Source organism: Ambystoma mexicanum, chromosome 7q (genome assembly GCF_040938575.1).
Source record: "Ambystoma mexicanum isolate Mex_15411 chromosome 7q, UKY_AmexF1_1, whole genome shotgun sequence".
Lineage (NCBI taxonomy): Eukaryota > Metazoa > Chordata > Amphibia > Caudata > Ambystomatidae > Ambystoma > Ambystoma mexicanum.
In genome coordinates this window covers 55,403,045-55,426,880 of record NC_090941.1, presented here as the reverse complement: position 1 = coordinate 55,426,880, position 23,836 = coordinate 55,403,045, and the positions used below count along the sequence as shown (strand labels likewise).

The following is a 23,836-nucleotide window of genomic DNA, read 5'->3' as shown; positions in this document are numbered from 1 at the left end:
CTCTGGGGATCAACTGTTTCCCAGAACAGTGGAGTGAAATTGACTTCACTTAGTCCTGTAAACCCAGCACACCCAATCTTACAATGGAGTGCAGGAGGGGTTCTCCAGCATGGGGTCTGGCATGGATTCACATGGTCATGAATATTCCCCGTCGGGCTGGGAATCCTTGGTAAAGAAAAAAAATCAGTTTTTCACTTCTGAACTCTTCTAACCAATCACTGGTCTCTGGGTCATACTGCCCCCAGCCGATGCCTGCCCTCTACCCAAGTCCCTTCTCTGGCAGCCATCTTCAGATTTTTACCGCACGTTCAAGTGTTGGGAGTCCTCTCGAGCTTTTACTGCGTTTGTGATTTTTCTTAGTTTGCTCTACTTTTTTTTGGTCAATCGAGCCTCAAGTGCCATCGATCCATCATCCGACTAACAGGGATCCTTTTTTCTGAACTTTCCTCCGCCCTCCCAGTCCCCCCCCCACCCCCCTCAAGGATGATTTTACGTCGAGTTCCCTTCTTGGAGGATGCCGGAAGATTCTTAAAGGCCTACCCCGCATGGACATGGCTGAAGATGGAAGAGACTCGACCCCTATTTTCAGGATTTGCCCGGCCTACAGAACATTTTCAGTCACCCAGCCAAAGGAAAGAAGACCGCTCGGATTTCAAGACCTTTGAGGGTGCTCTGGTGACGGGGGCCCAACAGAAGGGAAAGCACTGCGAGTCTGCAGGCACTGCGGGAGTGCCGTTGGGGCAGGCTCCTCGGCGGCCAGGGCGGGCGCAACATCTCCAGCACCTTTGGCCACGAGTCAACAGTACGGCTCAGCGAAGAAGAGTAAGTAGGAGCAACTTCTGGAGAAGTCCCAGACGGCTCTGACTGGGAAGCCCAAAGTGGAGTGTGGCGCTGACCCCCCCCCCCCCCCGCCCTCCCGGTAAAGGCCCCAAGTGCGACCAAGGTCGTGAAGGCACAGGTTCACCCGGCGAAAACCTCCATTGAAGGAGTGGTGGCATCCCTGGCGAAGGCCGTTGATGCAGGTTCACAAGAAACCGCCTCCAGAGTGAGTTTCCCTGCCGGCCAGGAGGGAATCTCATCTTTTCTGCCCAGGAGGGAGATGACTGGCGAAGACTATGCCGGTCATCTCCCCGAAAGTCTTTGCCTGATCGAGATGAGGGTGGGGTGGGGGGGGTGTTTCGGTAGTCCTGCAAGGAACAGACATCTTGCTGTTAAGTTCTGGATGAAAAGTTTGTCTAGGCCAGGTCCTACGCCATCAGAACCCCCACACAAGGAGAGTTCATCCTCCACCTCCTTACCATCTATAGTCTCCCTCCCATCGAGGGACAAGACTGAACCGGATACAGCGACAACTGGCACAGGTGTGGGTGACGGCAGAGTGGATCTCACATCCCCGCCGCCTGATAAGATTAACTTGTTTCATGCCATGATCTCGAGGGCCTTGGACTTGTTCCGACTGGTTCCTGAGGAAAAGGAAGGCTTCCTGTACCAGCGCAGGGAGGCTAAGAGGAAGACCGTGCTGTCTATCCCACTGTTGGACGACATTTGGGATGTGGGACTGTCACTCATGAAGAGCCAGTCCTCTGCTCCGGCAAAGGGGGACCAGTACGAGAAAAAGTACAGGGTGCTGGACCCGGCACCCAAGTGCTTGAGATCACAGCCTTCTCTGGATTCGGTGGTCTCGGCTGCTAGGAAGAAGTCTGCAGGTTAGTCTGCGTCGACGTCTCTGCCCCCCGGACAGCAAGGGAATGAAGCTGGACCCCATGGGACGAGTCCTCTTGTCTGCAGCGATGACCAAGTCGGCCAATGCCATCGTGGCTAGTTACTACAGGGAGCTCTGGTTCAAGATCGCGCACCTCCTGGACTTCCTTCTCGACGATGAGCGGAAGTCCTGGAGATCCTGCAGGAAGGTGAGTTGGCATCGGACCATGCCGACACAGGGTTCCCTCAGATGGGCAACCGCGTTTGCCTTCATCGGCAGGGGTTTGTTCAAGGCCACTAATTTCCTCCAAGATGTGCAGTCAAGGGTGTTGGACATGCCCTTCGGGGATAACTTGTTTGGCAAGACTGTGGACGAGTCTCTTCAGGCCATCAAGACGGCGTGTGCTTTGGGCACGCTTCAGAAGCGACAGCCGTCCTTTCAGACCTCTGGAGGAAAGTCCCTGGGTTCCTACAAAGGCTTTTGTGGCTTCGCGCATCTTAACGTCAACCGTCCCTCTCTTCAACCCAGGAGGCCTACAGGGGATGCAGCAAGCCCAGAGGAGGTCGCCGTCGTCTCCAAGGCGGCCCATCTACGGTGAAGCAGGACTGAACCGGCTGGGTCGTGTGGGCCCCCACCTGTGTACCCCAGTGGGAGGCTGGCTGGCAAACTGTCACCGTGTGGAAGACCATCTCCACCGACTGTTGGTTGCAGGATGCGCTGGGCCACGGACACTGGAATTCCAACGAAAGTGTCCTCGTATAACACCCATGGCCAGGCAGGAAAACCACGTCCTCCGCTTCTGCTGGAGGTGCGGGCCATGCTGAAGGACGCGATAGAGCTTGTCCCAAAGAGGCTTCAGGGCTCGAGTGTACTCTCGGTACTTCCTCGTCAAAAATAGTACGGGTGGTTGGTGGCCCATTCTGAACCTCTGCCGCTTGAACAAGTACATCGGATCCGAGAAGTTTTGAATGGTCACCCTTCAGCATGTGCTAGGACAGCTGGAAGAAGGGGATTTCCTGTTATCGCTGGGCTTGGAGGATGCTTACTTTCACATCCACAAGGAGCACCGCAAGTTCCTGCGCTTCGTGGTTCAAGGCCCTTCCCTATGGATTAGTCGGCACCAAGGGTTTTCACCAAGTGCCTGGTGCCAGTGGCGGCGCAGCTGCGTCTGAGGGATCCATGTTTACCCCTACCTAGATGACTGGCTCAACTGAGCAAGATCTCTGTTGCTCACACAGCAGAAACCATCCAGCTGCTAATGGAGCTTGGGTTCTCGGTGAACTATGCGAAGTCTTGCTTGGTGCCATCGCAAGACATGCTGTTAATGGGGTCTCTGCTCAACCGTGTTGTGCCTGGCATCTGTCGGAGAGGATAGCGGCCATCCTGGGCAAGGTGCTTCGGCTGTTGACCCTGAAGATCGCAATGAGGTCCATCAAATCCCTTCTCGGCATGATGTCATGCATATACCTCGTTTGACTGTGCAGGCTGCAATGCGGCCACTGCAAGAGTACCTCGGCGCCCATTGGATTCATTTATCTGGAAGCTTCGAGAACAAGATCTCTCTCTCGACGAGACGTTCCGTCGAGCGATACGGTCGTGGGTTGTCCGCATCTGTTGGCGGGCACAGACTTCCAGACGCCACTTCATCAGGAGATGGTCACGACGGACACCTCTCTGGAAGGATGGGGCACACACATCGGAGGTCTCCACGCAAGAGGCCTGTGGCTGCTGAAGTCGTTGCATATCAACCTTCTGGAGCTACGGGCAGTGTTTTGGGTCCTCAAGTCTTTCCTTCCTCTAAGGAAAGGTGGTACGGGTCTTCACGGACAACATGTTCTACATCCGGAAACGGGGGGGGGGCTGGGGAGGAGAGGGGGTGCACCAGATCCCCAGCACTCCATAGAGGCACAGGACCTATGGCACTGGCCCAGGGAATTTTCCTCGTCCAGTTTCATCTAGTGGGGGTGAATAATTGCTGACTCCCTCAGCAGGGAGCTGCGCTCGTGCCACAAGTGGGAGCTTCGGCAGGATCAAGTGGATCTTCTGTTCCGACGATGGGGCAATCCCCACATCGATCTAGTTGCGACGAACACCAAGTGCCGGAGGTTCGCTAGCCGGGGAGCATGGGGATGCGTTCTTTCCTCTGGGACGGCATGTTTCTCTATGCATTCCCGCAGTTGCTTCTGCGACTCATTAATCAACTCAGACTGTCCGAGTGCAGGATGATCATCGTCGCATGGCGTGGCTGAGACAGATATGGTACCCGGACCTTCTGGACTTGGCAGCGTCCCATCCAGTCGCGCTTCCGGTGGTCGCGGATCTTCTCGCCAGAGAAGGAGTGATAATGCGTCACAACCCAGGGTTGCTGAATTTGCAGGCCTGGCTCCTGCAGCACTAGAGTTTGGAGGATACGAGATCCCGGCGGACAGCAAGGAGGACCTTGCCAAGGCCAGGGCTTCGTCTGCACTGAAGTGCTACGGAAGATAAACCCTGGACGGATTACGGCCCCTCGGTGCTGCCGTACTTGCTGTCGCTGGCCAAAGCAGGGCTGGTGCGCGCTTCCATCAAAATTAATCTGGCGGTCATCTCCCGCTACACCAGAACTCCGGGGCAGTAGTCGCTGTGGTTGCACCGCCTGGTCAAGAGTTCATGAAAGGACTTTTCTGCTTGTTCCCTCTGAAGGCTCTGCCCCGGCATAGCACCTCAATGTGGTGCTGACTAGGCTCATGGGTCCTCCGTTCGAGCCTATGCATTCGGTGCCGCTGAAATTCTCATTGTGGAAGACGGCGTTTCTTGTGGCCATCTCCTCCGCACGATGAGTGGAAACGATTCAGGCCCTCTCCTGTAAACCTCTGTATTTAACATTTCACAAAACAAGGGTAGTGCTGCGTACGCACCCCTCCTTCATACCGAAGGTGCCATTGGATTTTCATCTAAACGAGCCCTTGGTGTTACCCGTTTTCTTCCTGACGCCTTCGTCGCCGGCTGAGAGGACTTTGCCCTCTCTAGATGTGGCTAGAGCGCTGAAATTCTATGTGGACAGCAGAGTTTTCAGAAAGATCGCAGCTGTTGGTGAACTTTGGACCTGTGAACCAAGGGAAGGCCCTCTCCAAGGCTTCAATTTTCAGGTGGCTCTCCGGCTGCATGGCCCATTGTCACCGGTTGGCATACCGACCGTTGCATGGCTGTCGAGAGCCCATTCGACCAGAGCGATTGCCACAACTACGGCGTTCCTGTCTGGTGTGCCCCTGCTGGACTTCTGCAGGGCTGCTATGTGGAGGTCGATGCACACCTTCATGAGATGCTACTGCGTTGACCGGGATTCCAGGGAGGAGTCCAGAGTCGGCAAAGCAGTGCTGTGCAACCTGTTAACTTGAAGATGAAACTGAGGAGGTAAGAGATGCTTCATGTTGAGCCTTGCCACTTCTCGTGGTTGTGCATGTGTGTACTGCTATGTATTCTTTATTCATGAGCATGTGAATCCATGCTAGACCCCATGCTGGAGAAGGAACAAGTTACTTACCTGTCACTGTTGTTCTCACGCATAGCTCTGGCATAGATTCACATGCTAACCCTCCCGCCTACCCCTCTGCAGCTCTTCTCTTGGTCCTACTGCCACTTTAAGTGCTACCAAATCAGAAGATGGCTGCCGGAGGGACTTGGGTAGAGGGCAGTTATTGGTTGGGGGCAGTATGACCCACAGAACAGTGATTGGTGGTTAGGAGAAAGAAGGTTCAGAAGTGAAATTAATTTTTCTTTACCAAGGATTCCCAGCCTGACGGGGAATATTCATGAGCATGTGAATCCATGCCAGACCCATGCTGGCGAACAGTTACAGGTAAGTAACTTGTTCCTTACTTAGTATCCCCTGTGTCTAGTTACTCATGTAGCATTCATGTTACCCTTTCCTCTCAGAATGGCTGGTGGCAGCGGCTTTGCAATCCACTACCATGATTTAACCCGACCGCAAACTGTTTGCAGCTTCGGTAACGTTAAATCGCAGGAGCCATTTTTTTGAAAAATGGTTGAGCCCCCTTTGTTAAAATGGTTCGTGGTCGTCGTTTTGTCGCCATTTCTTTATGGAAAGGTCGCGAGTTTTTCTCTGCGTGCCAAACCAGGTTTGGTCTTTGTTCATTCACCTTCGGCAGGCTTCAGGAGTGAAACCCGCCTCTGGCTCCAGAGTGTCTGGGGTTGGCAGGAACTGAGGGAGGTGCCTGACACGTGCTTAGTCTCCTAGGAGACCCAAATGCACTCTGACGATTGGCTGGCTGGCTGGCTGGCTGGCTGGCTGGCAGGCAAGGACAGCCACCCCGCTGGGTGAGTGGCAGCTAGGCTGGAATGAATGGGAGAGAACTGAATAAAAGGCAAGTCTCTTGGCTTGAAGGCAGCGTCGACCTCTGGACGAAGGAACCGAAGAAGAGCTTGAAGAGGACGGTTGCTGCAACTCTGGACCGGTGGTTTGCCCGGTGAAGCCCTGCTGCTGTGCTGAAGCTCTTAATTCAAATCGACCGAGTAGCCCTGCAAGGACGACTTCTCCCCTTGAGTTGGTGGGACCAATCCACTCCAAAGTAAGCCATCTGGACATCCCTCCCGAAGCTAGTTGAATTTCCACTGCAGTCGCTGCTGGAACCGAATAGCCAGGGAGAGGAGCACCAGATTGTGATTTTTTTTTTAAAGCTGGCCAAGAGCTCCAGGAAGATCCTCCGGACTCCCGGGAAGCAGGACTGACCGAGCCTGAGCCACTTCAACAGAGTGCTGGACCACAGATGCAAGGAAAGCCCATCGACAGCGAGGAACCTTGGTTTTGCGGTAGACACGGTAGACTCAAGGAGCTGAAACACTAGTGCCACTTTTATGAAGATTGCCAGTTGTGGTCGATGACGGTCCCATTGCAGTGCAGGAGTCTCAGGTCCAGTTGGTTTTACACTAGGTATTATACCCTGGTCACTAGCCCACTCCTCACCTGAGGTTTCTGTGTTGAATTTGGAGTAGTCAGAGCTGGTCTCCTCTCTTCTTTCTCTCCAGGCACTCGTAGTCTTTAGTTTTTTCTTGTAGAGATGGGGACGGGCTTCCCGGGAGGCCACTTAGCCTTACTGGCAATCTGCCCGGCAGCGGGAACTCCGGGGATCCCACCCCAACCAGGGAAAAAAGCTTTGGCTTAAAAGAAACCTGGAATGATGTGTAGTTGGTTGTGGCTTGATTCTGCTGTAGGCTTGAGGGTGGTGCAGGTAGCCGTAAAATCCTTGTTTTGACTACAGGTTCCAGCAGGCACTAGTAGAGGAGGGAACCCACAACAGCCAGGAGATGTGGGGTGGTCAGATAGAGCAAGGAGTGTATGGATAAGTACAGAAGTAGAAGACAGGGCAGCAGCAGACGGTTAAATGCAAACAAAAGAAGTTAACTTGTAACGTGGCTGAAAGACAGGCACCTGCGAGTGTCGCCAAATAATTGCTGGTCTGCTGTGATGAATGGGCTGCCGTGAGAGGTCCTTCTGCAAACACGCCAGCAAAAAAATTAAAAGCAAGCTGAGGAGTCCGTGGTCCCAAAACAAAGGCGTCACTTCACAACGCTGCGGCAACCATAAAAAGAAATAAGCTGCCAAGGTAATTTACTGCTGTAGAGACGTGCCGGACCAATTAAGCGAAAGTCCCAAAAGGAAGGTGCCGAGCAGGGCACGGAAAAAATGTCAAGCTGCTAAGAAGGGGAGTGAGAAAGCAGCTGGGTTGGAAAGTAAAGCTTTGGAAGAACACACATGAAACAGGAGCGCTGTTTCACCAAGCGTGACTGCAAAGAGGAGTTGCAACGCACCAGTCTTGAACACCTGGTGAATAATTATAGTGCTTCAGGGAAAACCGAAAAGGCTAGAGCATTGACACACGTTCCCTATGGAACGTGATGGGACGCCTAGTACCTCCTCGCTCTATCCCACAGCTTCCAGGAGAGTCATGACAGAGTCCCCAGAAGGCCTCCCTCTTGTTTCCACGACTGAGGCACAGGAACACCAGGATCTGCAGAGCTGCACAGGAACAGAAGTAATCTGCTGCACTTTTAGTCAACCTGAAGGTACTGTACAGTCTAAGAACTTAGCTATTATACCACCTTGCCTGATCTCAGTTGTAGAGTTGCTTGCATCTTATAATACTCACAGGCCTAACAGCTTGTGATCCTAAATTTGATTGTACTTTTGCTACAAAGATTTCTAAAACATTGTGCAAGACTTTTACTTACCTGCAAGAAGTGCTTCAGCTCAGCTTGATTTTTGCTAACTTAACATTGGCTTGCCTGGCTCCCCGAATGACTTCTTCCTTCTGCTTATGTGTTTTGCCTTTCTTAACCATTAACCACGAGCCAACGCTCTGGCTCGAGGGGGGGAAAAAGAAGTCGGAGAGAAGCCCCGGTCGATCTGATGGAGAAAGCAGAGAAAGCGGAGGGGGAGCGAGGCGTCAACCCTCCCCCCAAGGTGAAGGCCTCAAGCACGTCCAAAGTCGTCATGGCTTTGATTCACCCAGCTAAGGCCTCTATCGAGGGAGTTGTGGCAGCCCTGGCAAAGCCTGTGGAGGCGTCCTCAGGGCCCAGAGTTTCCCTGCCACCGCAGAGGGAATCCTCTTTTCAGCCCATCGATAAGACCCCGGTGGAAAAAGAGGGGGGTGGGGGGGGGGGGGAACAGTGGCCATCACGGACACAGCCTCTGAAGAGGAGCTGGGTGAAGCAATTAAGATCCTGGACAAGAGGTCTGAGGAAGTCTGGTCTCGCGGGAGGGGATCCCTACGAGGCCGCCGAAGAAAGTGACAGTGATGCTGATGAGTTCCCGTGGAGGCGGAGGATTCCACTCCCCAACCGTCGCGCCCATCGCATCCGGTACCTGGGACAGAGGACAACTCAGGAGCTATCCTGATGGCGATCCAGGCCTTGTGTACAGAGATGAGGACAAGGTTGCCCTTACCCCCCCTCCCCCAACTGACGACCCAGCGGAGCCTGGACCGTCGGGAAGCCCTCCAAGCAAGCGGTGGAGAACTCATCCCCCACGCCCTTCAGCCGACGCGGCCCTCAAGGCCTTCATCTCCTTCCCCTGGATCCGAGGGATGACACAGGGACAGACGGCTATGATGGGGACGGATGACGACAGGATGGGCTTTCCATCACCACCACCCGGGCTTCCCCGTCTGCCAAAATTGGCTCCTTCCACGCCATGATCGCCAGGGCATCCGAGTTCTCTCAGCTCTGCCCTGTGGAACAGAAGGAAGGTTTCCTCTACCAACGGCTTGAGGCCAAGAGGAAGAATGTCTTCTCGGTCCCGTTGCTTGATGCCATCTGGGACGAGGGGCTGGAGCTCCTGAAGGACCCTTCCACGACCCCTGCAAAGACAGGTACGAGAAGTAGTACCGGGTCCCAGATTCCACCCCCCCCATGTGTCTTGACACACCCGGATTCAGTAGTCTAAGCGGCGGCCGAGAAGAAAGCGGTGGGGGCGACGGTTTCGACTTTAACCTCCCCGCCGTATGGCAAAGAGAAGAAATTGGATGCCATGGGACAACGGGTCATCTCGGCGGCGGCGATTGAAGCGGGCAACACCCTCGCGGCCCGCTATGACAGGGAGCTGTGGTTTAAGATCACTCCTTTGCTGGACTTCCTCCCGACAAGAGGGCTGAAGCCCTGGAGATACTGCAGGAGGGCGAGGTGTCGTCGGACCACGCCATAGCGGTGGCCACGGACATTGCTGACACCGGCTCCCGCCAGATGGGCAATGGTGTTTGTTTTAGCCGGTGTGGTTGGCTCAAGGCAACCGATTTCCGCCAGGACGTGCAAACCAGAGTTTTGGACATGCCTTTCGACGGAAACAATCTGTTTGCCAAACAGACGAGTCAGTTCAGGCCATCAAGTCCGACACGGAAACTGCTCGGGCCTTGGGGGTTTTGCAACGAAGGCCGCCCTTTTGGATTTCTGGAGGCAAGAAAGGTGCCTCCAAAGGATTTGGCGGTGGCTCCTCGTTGCACGAGGCCTACAGAGGATGCGGCAAGTCGGGAGGGTCCCGTCGTCAAGGAGGCCAAGGTGGCAAGGCCACTACCCTTCGTATTCACCTAGTGCCTAGCGGCACGGCTGCGCTTGCAGGGGATCCACGTCTACCCCTACCTGGACGATTGGCTCATCCGAGCAAGGACAAAAGAACTCGCCGTCGGACACACAACGAAGACTGTCCAGCTGCTCACAGATCTGGGATTTTCCATCAACTACGCGAAATCTCACTTGGTCCCGTCAAAAGTAGCACTGTTTCTGGGAGCCAAGCTCAACACAGTGGCACAATTGGCCTCTACGTCGGAGGAAAGGACGAAGGCCATCCTGGGCAAGGTGCAATGACGGTCAGCCATAGACGTGGCCAGGGTGAGGTCCATCAAGTCCCTGCTCGGCATGATGTCCTCGTGCATCTACCTTGTGCGCCTGCGGAGGCTGCGTATACGTCTGCTGCAAGAGTTTCTCGACGCCCGTTTGATGCAAGCAACTTCGAAGACAGGATCTCGCTCAACGAGACCTTCCGCCAAGCGATGCGCGCGCATCACACTGCGGAGATGGACTTTCAGACGCCTGCACACCAGGAGACGGTGACAACGGATGCCTCTCTGGAGGGATGGGGAGCGCACCCTGGAGATCTCCACGCAAGAGGCCTTTGCCTCCCGGAGAAGTCGCTGCACATCAACGTCCTGGAGCTCTGAGCAGTGTTCTGGGCTCTCAGGTCTTTCCTTCCGTCCCTCAAGGGCAAGGTGGTGAGGATCTTCACCGACAACACCACCACGATGTTCTACATCTGGAAACAGGGAGGCACAAGATCCCCGGCCCTATACAAGGAGGCCCAGGATCTGTGGCATTGGGCCGTCGCCCAAGGGATGCTGCTGGTACCCTTCCAACTGGCAGGAATAAAGAACAACATTGCCGACTCACTCAGCAGGGAGCTACGCTCGTGCCATGAATGGGAAATGCGGCAGGATCAAGTGGATCTGCTTTTCCAACGATGCAGCAATCCCCAGATCGACTTATTTGTGACGAACGCCAAGTGCCAGAGGTTCACCAGCAGGTTTCCTCCGCCGGGGAGCATGGGCGATGCCTTCTCATTCCCCTGGGACGGTATGTTCCCGCCATTGCGACTCATCAACCAACTCAGACGGTCCCGGTGCAGGATGATCCTCGTTGCACCGGCGTGGCCGAGACCGATCTGGTTCCCGAACCTTCTGGACATGTCAGCGTCCCCCACCCCTCGCCCCAGTCAAACTGCCGAGAAGGAGACGCCATCCTCCACCACGACCTGGGGTCGCTGAACTTGAAGGCCTGGCTCCTGCAGCACTAGAGTTTGGAAGGTACGATATCCCAGCGGACTGCGAGGAGGTGCTTGCAAAGGCCAGGGTGTCCTCAACTCTCGAGTGCTACGGACACAAATGGAAGAGGTTCTCTATCTGGTGCCATGCTCCGAAGATTAACCCTCTGCGGATTACGGCCCCTCAAGTGCTGCGTATTTGCTATGGTTGGCCAAGGCAGGGCTGGCCCATGCCGCGATCAAGATCCATCTGGCAGCTATCTCCCGCTACACCAGAACTCTGGGGCGCTCATCCCTGTGGTCCCATCGCCTGGTGAAGGAGTTCATGAAGGGACTGTTCTGATCCTTCCCGCCGGTGAAGGCTCTGGCCCTGGTGTGGGAACTAAACGTGGTGCTGACCAGGCTCATGGGGAATCCATTCGAGCCTCTGCATTCAGCACTGTTGAAGTTCCTGTCGTGGAAGACAGTGTTTCTTGTGGCCATCACTTCCGCACGACGAGTGGGAGAGATCCAGGCCCCCTCTTGTAAACCTCCATACCTGACTTTCCACGAGACGAGGGTGGTGCTGAGGACACACCCCTCCTTCATGCCCAAGGTGCCATCGGACTTCCACCTCAACAAGCCCTTGGTGTTGCCGGTTATCTTCCCGTCGCCTTTGTCGCCGGCCGAGAGGACTTTGCACTCGCTGGATGTAGCTAGACTGCTGAAATTCTATGTTGCCCGCTCAAAGAGTTTCCGGAAGACATCACAGCTGTTTGTGAACTTTGGTCCTGTGAACCCAGGGAAGGCCCTCTCGAAGGCTTCCATTTCCAGATGGCTCTCTGGCTGCATCATGCACTGTCACTGGTTTGCAAACCGACCGTTGCCTGGCCGTCCGAGAGCCCATTCGACCAGAGCGATCGCTGCTACCACGTCGTTCCTATCTGGTGTGCCCGTGCTGGACATCTGCAGGGCTGCTACGTGGAGGTCGACGCACACCTTCACGAGATTCTACTGCGTCGACCAGGATTCTAGGGAGGAGTCAAGAGTGGGCCAGGCAGTGCTGCTCAACCTGTTCACCTGAAGGTGGGCCTCGTCAGGAGGTAAGAGATGCTTAATGTTGAGTAATATAATGCTTTATGTTGAGCTTTGCCATCTCCCGTGGTTGTGCATGTGTGTACTGCCATGTATTCTTGTATTCATGAGCATGTGAATCCATGCCAGACCCCATGCCGGAGAAGGAACAAGTTACTTACCTGTAACTGTTGTTCTCTAGCATAGGTCTGGCATGGATTCACATGCGAACCCTCCCTCCTACCGCTCTGCGGCTCTTCACTTGGTCCTACTGCCACTTTACGTGCTACTAAATCTGAAGATGGCTGCCAGAGGAGGGGCTTAGGTAGAGGGCAGTCATTGGCTGGGGGCAGTATGACGCAGAGACCAGTGATTGGTTATTAGGAGAAAGACCGTTCAGAAATGTTTTTCTTTACTGAGGATTCCCAGCCTGACGGGGAATATTCATGAGCATGTGAATCCATGCCAGACCCATGCTGGAGAACGGTTACAGGTAAGTAACTTGTTCCGTCCACAACACCCCAGCTATTGAAAGTCACCTGAGGGTGTAGGTAGTGTCTGTGAGCCATCCCAAATGGGTATTTGCTGATTTGGAAAACAAAACTAGTGTGTAATTTTAAGTGTGTTTGTGTTTTATTTTGCTCCCTTCTGAAGACTGCTTATTTAAACAAATCCTTAATTGTTTAAGAAACCTTGTGTGTAAGCGTTTATTTGACTACTAGTCACTGTGAATCTCGAACTCCCCTACAGCTCACATTGACCCCTCTTGAGGTAAGCCTGGCTACTCACTGTAGTACAAAGGTTGGGTTCCTATTGCCAGGAGGTCAGTTGTTGTAGTGCACCCAAAGGGTACTGCATACAATCTTGCCAAAAACTGGTGGGAGGTGGTGAGGATCTATTATAGTTATTACACTAAATTTACTTTGCTTTTGTTCAACTAAAAAACCTTCACAAGGCTAAGCTCCACTAGAAAAGCAATTGTAACATGCCAAATATGGATAACTTCAGTCGGGAAGCCCTGGTCATTTTAACAGTAGAGCAACTGAATGAAATGTGTAAAATTAGGCGTCTCATTGTTTAAAGGAAAGAAAAATGAATTAATTGCAAGATGATGAACCATCAAAGTCTGGGTAGTAGGCTTGTCACACCTACTAACCCAGGAAATGTGGAAATTGAAAATGAGTATAATTCAGAGTAACTCTAATGTCTAAGAAGAGTCAGAGGAGGGAGCGGAGTCTCAAGAAGAGAGCCCCTCTCTGCCTCAACAGGCCCGTTTGCTTAGCCACTGGGACCCCACAAGGTCCATCACTGAGTCCAGAATTTGTCGCTTGAGAAAACGAGACTTGAGTTGGAATTGAAGGTTACAGATCCAAGTTGAAACCAAACATCGGGACATCAAACTTGTGGAACTGGAAATGCAACATGCTCTTAAAATGAAGAAATTTTCTCTTGAAAATGCTTCTATCCCAGAGCCTTCTAGGTCTTCCAGTCCAAAGAGGCCTCGCATGCCCAAAGAAGCAGTATGTTTGATGTGAAACTTGATATTTTGGATTGGTTGGTTGCTTTTGAATGCAATTATGGGATTCGGGTTTTCACAGGGAATGGGTGGATTCCTTGGCTTTTGTCAAGGCTCCGCCCAGGTTGCAACTGATGCTTGAGTTGGAGGAACTTGAAAGATTAAGAGTATGAAAATGTGAAGCTAGCTTTAACAATATTTGGGGGAAAACTCCTTCCCAGTACTTTAAGAAGTTTAGGACCCTCGAGGACTGATGGTACCCCTTGAGTTACCTGGGTGTGTGAATGTTTGAAAAACTTAGATTGTTGGGTTAAGGGTTACAGAGTGAACTCCGTTGAAGGAATGAGATCTATTTTTGTTGGAGTCTGGCTGAGACAGCACTTGGCTGACTCAAAAGATAGATCCCAAGAAGCTAGCAAAAGCTGCTGACTTGTCGGTTGCCAACAGGGCTACTCACAAAAAGGATGAGGGGAAACGGCACAATAAAGATGACAATGAGAATTCAAAAACCTCCAATCCAAAAGAGGGCCACAAACATAAGGGTAAGCCAAATGGGAAACTTGGTCAGTCTACTGAGACCTCTGGTGCCAAACCAGAGGGGGGGGGGGGTCCCGCAGAAACCCCATTCCAGATAACATTTAGTAAATGTTATGCTTGTGGGTCTACTGACCATGTGAAAGGGGATCCCAGATGCAAGGGTAAACCTTCAGGGGGTCCACACTGCCTCCTTAGCCTTAATCTCTGAGGCAGAAGTACATATGGCAAGTGGACACTTTCACCTATTGGCCGAGGACCTCATTGGAGTCGTTCTTTAGTGTCCCTGGGTCTGTGGGAACGGTGTCCAGTCAATTGGTTGAAAAAAACTGGTCGACTGCAATTTGGTCGATGCAATTTGGTTGAAAACCAAATGGTCGAATTTTTTTTTTATTTATATATTTATTTTTCGGGTTTTCGTTTAGTAAAAAAAGGGGGTTGGGGGGGGGGGGGGGCCCCCCAAAAAATAAAAAAAAGGGTTAAAAATAAAAAAAAAAAATTCGACCATTTGGTTTTCAATCAAATTGGTTCGACCATTTGTCTGGTCGACCAATTTCTTTCGACCAAATGTCTGGCAACCTGTGGGAACAGCAGCATTTAGATGTGTAACTGTATTCCAGATAACATAAAAGAATACTACAAGGACAGTGTACTTGTGAATGGTTAGGAGACTCCTGCCATTAGACACTGGGGCCAACATCACAGTGGTGGATGAAACCCTTTTCAAGCCTGAGGATGTTGCTAAGGCACCCAAAGGCCCCGCTAAGCTTGCTGGAGGCCCTGTCCAGATGGTTCCAATACTACCAGCTCTCAGCCAGTGCAACAATAGGACTGTAGGAATACCTGTCCGTGTACAAAGTGAGGTGCTTGGGAGAGTTCTGTTGAGGAATGACTTAAAAACTCTTGGAGATGTATCAAACACCCCCAGACCTCCCAGTAAAAGGAAGTAGGGGCAGACTAGGAAGGCCAGAGAGGTCACTTTAGATGATTATGTGGGTTGTTGGAGGAACCTATAACACCCAGTCCACATGAAGGACAAACTTCGCTTCCCGGAAAGCAGAGACAAAGGGGAAACCAAAGGTCTCAGGAAATAAGAAGAGTAGCACTCATGTGCACAAAACCTGGACATCCCAGAGTGGAGAGACCAGGTCACACCAGTGACCCCTCCACTAGCTGAGGTCCAACCAGAAGATTGTGAATCGGCTACTGATGAGACGGAGCTGGAAGAAGACCTCCCCCTGTTGGAGATCTGGATCCTAATGACCATCCTGAGCTGCAGACTTTGCTTGCAGCAGGTGGCCCCTGAAGGGCAGACTTCAGCAGAGGTCAGAGTGTCCTATTCTTGAATGACTTCGCCAACAGGCAGCTTCCCTTCTGAAAGGCAAAGAGCCAAGGAAGCACAGATTGTACTGGGAGGATGGCCTCATCTACAGTGAACCTATTGAGTCTACCTCAGGGGACTACAGAAGACTTGTAGTGCCTCAGAAGGTGAGACCCCAATTTCTACAGTTGGCCCATAAGATTGCTTTTATCTGATCACTTAAGTTTTAAGAAGACCAAGGAAAGGATTTCTTTTTATTTCTACCCGCCCAAGATGGGCTTTGATGTAGGTAAATTCTGTAGAAGCTATCGCACTTGTCATACTTCTGGCAAGAGTGGAGCCAAGAACGTGGCACCTTTGGTGCGCCTCGCCGTGGTGGGAGTCCCTTTTTAAGAGGGTAGGAATAGACCTCGTTTGTTCCTTAGACTCTTCCACATCTTCAGGCAACCGATCTAAATTTGTTGTGGTAGACCATGCTACCAGGTATCCTGACGCCATACCTTTGAGGACTGTTACTGCTCAGGCAGTGGCTAAGGCCCTCCTTGGTATTTTTACCAGGGTAGGTTTTCCTTGGGTTGTTCAGGGTGGCTGTAACCTCCTAAGGGACATTAGCCCCAGTCCACCAACAAAGGACCTACAATCACAGCCCACTAAGGGAGCATTACTGAATGTCAGGTCATTGGTAGCACTTGCAACTGAGATTGCCGACATGATTGTGAACAATAACCTTGACTTCCTTGTAATGACAGAAACCTGGATGCATGAGGCAGCAGGCCCTTCTATTGCCCTAGCCGTCCCAGATAACTACTCCATTCTCTGTGCAGACAGACCCACGGCTCGCGGAGGAGGAATAGCCATTATCTTTAAAGACACTCTCCATAAGATTAGCCACCCCTACGCCATTGGCATCATGTGAACTTCTCTGTTAGGTTCCAAACCTCACCCAACAGCACTATCACACTACATATCATTTACAGGCATCCAGGACCTCTGGGGTGCTTTGAAGAAGATATCACAGCCCTAGCAGCCAACACCACCAAACCCACAGCGCAAAATATCTTAGGAGATTTCAACCTCGGTTATAAGGACACCAGCGACCCACGCACCATCTCTCTAGCCTCTGCACTACTAGAACAAGGCTATTCGAGGGGATTGGGTCCTCCGACGTATTCCATATCTATGACATGTAATCACCACAGCTGTGCTGCTTCGGAAACTTTCTGCGTCGACCGTCGAGGACCTCCTCCGACGTCCGACGTCATCCGATGTGATAAGTAGGACGCACGACGCCCATAGCCTCAGTTCCGTTTTTTCCGCGAACGTGTTGCTTCGTGTTTCTCGGTTCTAAGCCTCGACTCTTTGGAGTTCTGTTCTTTCTGGTTCTTCGAACCTGTTCGTTTGTGAATTTCCTTCGGCGATGTCTTCCACTTCGTCTTCAACCCCGCGTCCGGGCTTTAAGAAGTGCGGGGAGTGTGGGTCCAAGATGTCGGTGACTGACTCGCACGACGCCTGCCTCTGGTGCCTCGGGGAGGCCCACGACACGGATGACTGTATCGACTGCCAGTCGCTCACGTCCAAAGCCTTACGCGAACGTAAGAAGAAGTTGTCGGTAGGTCGGGTGTCCAAGCCCCGGAAGTCGAAGTCGGCGGGGCTTTCGACGGATGATTCGAGGGGTGACTCTCCGCGTCATCGTCGGAAGTCTCGTCGGTCTTCTTCTAGGAGTGGGTCTCGCCACTCCTCGGCCTCTTCGAGGCATTCTCGGAAGCGCCGTCACCGGTCGCCTTCCAGGTCCTCTTCCGAGGATTCTGCACGGCGCGTTGGTTACCCCACCAGCCGTGCGACGCCGGAGGAATGGGCTTCCTTCGGGAAGAAAATGTTGGCGATTCTTGAGTCGCAGGGTACTCGGCCGTCCGCGCCCCCGAGTGGGGTCGGCCGTGTGAGGTCGAGAGACGCCGCTCGCAAGAGTGGTCGGCACGAGTCACGGGAGCGGTCCCGTTCGGACAAGGAGGCTCGTTCTCGCCGTACCCGTTCCAGGTCCCGGTCCTCGACGCGTTCGAGACCGTGTGCTACTGTGAAGTCTTCGAGGAAGACATCGACGTCTGAGGCGTCGAGGGCGTCGACAGGCTTTCTCGAGGCTCCGGCTTCGAGGACCTCGTCGAAGCCGACGACGATCAGGTCGTCGAGGGACACGCTCGGGGCTCCAGCTTCGAGGGCTGTGTCGACGCCGCCGATACTGGAGGCGCTGCATCTGACGTCGACGCCGATTTCCTCGACGCCGATCCTCTTGGCGCCGTTGCCGGTTTTCTCGGCGTCGGCGCCGATTCGTTCGACGCCATCAACGCCTTTCGTGTCGGAGGTGCCCCGTGTCACGGGTGTACCCCCTAGGAAGGCTCTGGTTATGAGCAAGCACTCTCGGGTGCCTTTTCGCCGCCTGGAATATATTTCGGAGGCGGATGAGGATTCTGATGGCCTGGTTCCTAGTCAGGTGCCAGATGAAATTGTCTCGGGCCATAGTCAGTTTGACGATTTGAGGCAGTCACTGCATGATGCCAGTGGACTGGACACCTCTCCGGAGGTGGAATTTTGTAGGCCTGAGCCTGGCTCCCATGCCGATTCCTCGTACCGGCGCCTTATGGCTAGGGTGTCTGAGTATCTGGGATGGTCTGCTCCCCCAGGGGAGTTTGTGCAGGATGATCTGACGGACATTCTTGATGTTGGTCCCCCAACTGACCCGGTTCTGCTGTTCCATATGGCTTTACAGAGAAGGGTGGCGGCGGCTTGGACTGCTCCGGAGAGTCTCCCGGCGGTGGGCAGATCCTTGTCGCGTAAATACCGTCCAGCCAGTAGCGACCCCTGCTACTTGACCAGGCACCCCACTCCGGAGAGTTTGGTGGTGCAGCCGGCCACGGCCCCGGCAAAGCAGGCGTCGTACCCTACCATCCCTCCTGATAGGGACGACAAACGTTTTGATGGCTGGGCGAAGAAAGTGTTTTCTTCTGGTGGTATGGCGCTTCAGGCGGCCAACTCCATTTGTGCCTTGTCACGTTTCACGCACACTCTGTGGAACTGTGTTGCGTTAGCGGCTGAACATATTCCCGAAGGGGATGAACGGGATGGTTTCCTTGCTATGGTCCAGGATGGTAAGGATGCCATGTGTGAGTCCGTTCAGTCGGGTCTGGACTTGGCTGAATGCGTCAGTAGGTCCATGGCGGCGAGCACCGTGATACGCAGGTTTGCGTGGTTGCGGAAGTCGGGGTTTGCTCCTGATGTGCAGTCCCGGCTCCTCAACATGCCCTTTGATGGTGAACACCTTTTTGGCAGCAAGGCTGACGAGAGCCTTGAGAGGTTGCAGACCTCAAAAGCTGCAGCGAAGTCGTTGGGCGCTGCAGTTCGCCAACCTCCGCCTTTTCGTCCTAGGGGACAGCAGTGGAGGGGTGGTTCCTTTCGCTATTACTCATCCTTCAGTAAAGCGAGAGGCGCTGGCAGTCAAAGAGGCCATCGCAGGGGTACCAGAGGTGGACGACAGGGTACCCGTGGTGCCAAGGCCGCTCGGGCAGTTGCCTCTTTGCCCTCAGGTAACGCCGCAGCCGCTCCCACTCAGTCGTGAGGCCATGTCCCATGGTTCGCCGGTTGGGGGAAGGCTGCCGCAGCATCTTGTAGAGTGGCAAGCCATTACTTCAGATGTGTGGGTTCTGGAGATCGTAACCCACGGCTACGGTCTTCCTTTTCGGCACAGGCCTCGCGACAATCCACCGGGGAACCTCTCTTTGCAGAGTCCGGATCCGCTCCTTGCGCAGGAAATTCAAGCCCTGCTGGAGAAAGGCGCCATAGAACTGGTGCCTGTAGCGGAGAGGAACAAGGGATGGTATTCCCCTTATTTTTTGGTTTCGAAGAAAGACTGGGGATTGAGACCCATCATGGACTTGCGCGATTTGAACAATCTCCTCAGGAAGGACAAGTTCAAGATGGTTACTCTCTCTCAAGTCCTCCAGGCCCTTCAGCTTCAGGACTGGTTGGTGTCACTCGACCTCAAGGATGCTTACTTCCATGTGCCGATCCATCCCAAGCACAGGAAGTACCTGAGGTTCGCGGTTGGCGACTCGCACTTTCAGTTTCGGGTCCTGCCGTTCGGATTGACCTCCGCCCCGAGGGTTTTCACCAAGCTCTTGGTGGTGGTGGCAGCGCATCTCAGGCAAGGGGGGATTCACGTCTACCCCTACCTCGACGATTGGTTGATCAGGGGGAGCTCTCCCGAGCAAGTCCTGGATCATCTATCGATCACCTGCCACTCCCTTCACAGGCTGGGCTTCTCCCTCAATTTAAAGAAGTCCCATTTGACGCCAACACAGCGGCTCCAGTACATCGGAGCAGTGCTCGACACTTCCCTGGGGCAGTGTTTTCCTCCCCAGGTGAGGGCTCTTCACATTCAGCAGATGGTGCACAAGTTTCAGCATGCCCAGACGCTCCCAGCGTTCGAGTTCTTGAGGTTGCTCGGCCTCATGGCATCCTGCATTCTTCTGGTGCCAGAGGCTCGCCTGCGGATGAGATCTTTGCAGTGGGCACTCAAGACGCAATGGTCGCAGTCCTCCGGCAGGATGTCGGACTCGATTCAGGTGCCGTCCTCGGTCGCCCGGGACCTTCTGTGGTGGGCCGTCGAAGGCAACTTGATGAAGGGGGCTCCGTTTTGGCTTCCCTGGCCGGAGGTGACGATCGTGACGGATGCATCCCTCACGGGATGGGGAGCTCATGCCAACGGGCTGACAGTCAGCGGTCGTTGGTCTCCGTCGGAGTCCAGACTCCATATCAATCAGTTGGAGCTGAGGGCCGTCAGGCTAGCCCTGAAGCTTTTCTGCCGTCTGTGCGAGGGAAGAATGTCCTGATCCTGACGGACAACACAATGGCCATGCACTACCTCAACAAAAAGGGGGGGGGCAGGGTCACTTCCTCTGTGCAGAGGCGATGCAGCTCGAGTTCTGGGCCATCCAGCAGGAAGTTTCGATCTCCGCAGTTCATCTGGCCGGTGCCGAAAACGTGACGGCGGACGCTCTGAGCAGGCAGAGCGCGATCTCTCACGAGTGGGAGTTGGCTCAGGAGATTCTCCTGGAGATCTTCGCCCTTTGGGGGACCCCTCAAGTGGATCTCTTCGCCTCCAGTGTCAACCGGAAGTGCGAAAGGTTTTGCTCGCGGGAATTTCCTCCAGAAGGAGCCTTAGGAGACGCGTTCGTGGTGGAGTGGTCATTCCCGCTGCTGTACGCGTTTCCTCCAGTCCCCGTCATCCCGCAAGTGCTGCGGAGGTTACGGAAGTTCGGTTCCCGGATGATCCTCATTGCCCCGGCGTGGGCTCGGAGGACGTGGTACCCGGACCTTCTCGACTTATCCATCTGCCCTCCACGTCGTCTTCCCTACCGAGACGATCTGCTCTCACGGGAGGGGGGTCAGGTTCTCCATCCAGAGGTCAGATCCCTCAACCTTCACGCTTGGCTTCTGAAAGGTTGAGGTATATGGATTGGGACCTCCCTGAGGACGTGATGGAGGTGTTGCTTTCGGCCCGAAGGCCGGCAACAAAGTCTCTGTACCGTTGCCGTTGGCGTAAGACTGGTGCAGAGTTCAGAATGTGGATCCTTTTGCATGTGACATCCCCATGGTTCTGTCCTTTTTACTTTCACAGGGGCTTGCAAGTGGGTACCGTTAAGGGTTACCTGGCGGCGCTGTCCATCTTTAAGCGCTCGTCTGAAGAGTGTTCTTACTTTAAAATCCCTTTGATTTCACAGTTCCTGAAAGGGCTCACTAATGTGTTCCCTCCGTCACCTTTCCTGGTGCCCGGTTGGGATTTAAACCTGGTTCTTAAGTTTCTTATGGGTGCTCCGTTTGAGCCTTTACATTCTTGCCCTTTGAGGCTGTTAACTCTGCAAACTGTGTTTTTAGTTGCGGTTACTTCCGCTCGCAGAGTGAGTGAGTTACAGGCACTTTCAGTTAAGCCTCCCTTCACTGTATTTCACAAGGACAGGGTTGTCCTTAGAGTTCGTCCTTCTTTTCTTCCGAAGGTAGTGACGGAATTTCATTTGGCCCAGAAGGTTGTTCTTCCGGCATTCTATCCTCCTCCGCATCCTGGTAAGGAAGAGGAGAGGCTCCATAGGCTTGATCCTAGGAGAGCTTTAAGCTTTTATGTTTCACGCATGTCCCGGGTCAGAGTGGATGATCAACTCTTTATTGGTTACGCTGGAAAGCGTTTGGGGCAAGCTGTGACGAAACAGACTTTGTCTCGCTGGATTATTTTGGCCATCTCGGAGTGCTACCGTTTGGCGGGTAAGGACCCGCCGGCTGGCTTGCGGGCCCATTCTACCAGGGGTATGGCTGCGTCTACTGCCCTGCAGAGGGGTGTTCCTATTCGCAACATCTGTGATGCAGCCACCTGGGCTTCAGTACATACATTTGTACGTCACTATTCCCTTGATTCCATCCGAGCACAGGATCTGGCCTTTGGCAAGGCGGTCCTTTGCTCTGCTATTTGATTGGCTATTCTACATTTTGATTCTAAATTCTTTCCCTCCTCCTTGCTTTGGTACTGCTTTGGGAGTCTGTCATAGATATGGAATACGTCGGAGGACCCAATCCCCTCGAAGAACAAGTTACTTTCTTACCTGGTAACGTTCTTTCGATGGGATGGTCCGACGACGTATTCCATATCGCTCCCGCCCGGCCTTCCCCGCTGCAGAATTTCTTTTGCGATTGCAGCTTACGTTCCGCAAGGCTTTGTGTCTGACTGGCAGTTGACTTATGTCACACGTTCTGGGGGAAAAAACTACAACTGAGGCTATGGGCGTCGTGCGTCCTACTTATCACATCGGATGACGTCGGAGGAGGTCCTCGACGGCGGCGCATCGACGTCATCGACGCAGGACGCAGACGCCGAAAAAGTTTCCGAAGCAGCACAGCTGTGGTGATTACATGTCATAGATATGGAATACGTCGTCGGACCATCCCATCGAAAGAACGTTACCAGGTAAGAAAGTAACTTGTTCTACTCACACAAAAAAGGAAGGATACGTGACTGGGTTGCGGTTCTAAATTGCACCATCACCCCACTAGATCCGACTCCACTAGTATGGTCAGACCACCACCTTATCACCTTTGAATTGCATATCAACAACTTGGAAAAGAAAAAGCCCACGATTGCTCCCCCCTGCCTCACAAGGAATAAACATAACATCACAGCAGATGCTCTAGTTCCTTTGGTAGCACCCCTACTCAATGCCCTACCGGACACCAATGATCTTAACACTCTAACATCTACAATGAGACCATGACTAAAGCCATTGATATTGCCCCACTAAAGCTACGTAAAAGCAAACCCATAGCCCGTCTTAACTCGTGGTTCACTCCAGAGCTAAAAACACTCTGCACTGAAAAAAGAAAATGGGAATCGCGTTGGAAATCATCCCCTACACCTGAAAACAAAACTAACCTGGCCACTATCACTACCACTTACAAAAATAAGATAATCCAGGCCAAAAAAGAAACCTGTAATGACAGAATAGCCCAAGCCAGCTCCAGTACTAAAGAATTATTCAACATTCCAAGAGAACTAGAGAATCCCAACCCACTGCCAGATTCATGCACTAAGGATAAAGCCTGGTGTACCAGCATTCAAAATGCCCTCTCCAATAAAATCAAAGGACTGCAGACCAAAATAGTTGACAAAAGATCCCAACTAACAGTCACTACACCAGCTCCTACCCCTACTCCTCACATTAACTCAGGTTTCACATTAAAAAAAGTCACCATTCCTGAAGTCCACAAAATCATTGCTCTTAAACCATCTAACTGCAAGGGCGACAGTTTCCCAGCCCAGATTATAAAAGATGCAGCTAGAGACCTTGCCCCTTTCATGACTAAACTTGTAAACTCTGCCTTCTCTAAAAATTCCGTCCCAAGTAACCTCAAACAGTCCTGGGTTCTACCACTATTAAAAAGACCCTTGACCTGGCTATACCCACTAACTATAGACCAATTACGACAGTCCCCTTTCTATTGAAAATTTTGGACCGAATAGCCTACTTGCAAATACAAGATTATCTTGAAGCTCACAAATTACTCGGCACCCGTCAATCTGGCTTCAGACCTCAGCAAGGAACAGAAACCGCACTTGTCGACCTCAAAAGCCAGATCGATGAACTGAAAGACAAAGGAAAGATAGCCATACTACTTCTACTCGACCTCTCTGCGGCTTTTGATCTGGTGGATCACTCCATACTTTGTAACCACCTATCCTCAGCGGCCCATTTCTCCAGTTCTGCAGTTGCCTGGATCCAATCTTTCCTCGCCAACAGAACTATGCGTGTGTTCTCACCTTCAGCAGCTGCTGACCCCATCACCTGCGGAGTCCCTCAAGGATCCTGCGTCTCG

The 23,836-nt window shown here is 52.9% G+C and overlaps 1 protein-coding gene across 1 annotated transcript in view; it reads left to right on the top strand.

Annotated features, from left to right (window-relative positions):
* Nucleotides 1-23,836, top strand: part of PRPS2 (phosphoribosyl pyrophosphate synthetase 2) — a 258,770-nt gene that overhangs the window by 172,065 nt on the left and 62,869 nt on the right. The window lies entirely within an intron of this gene.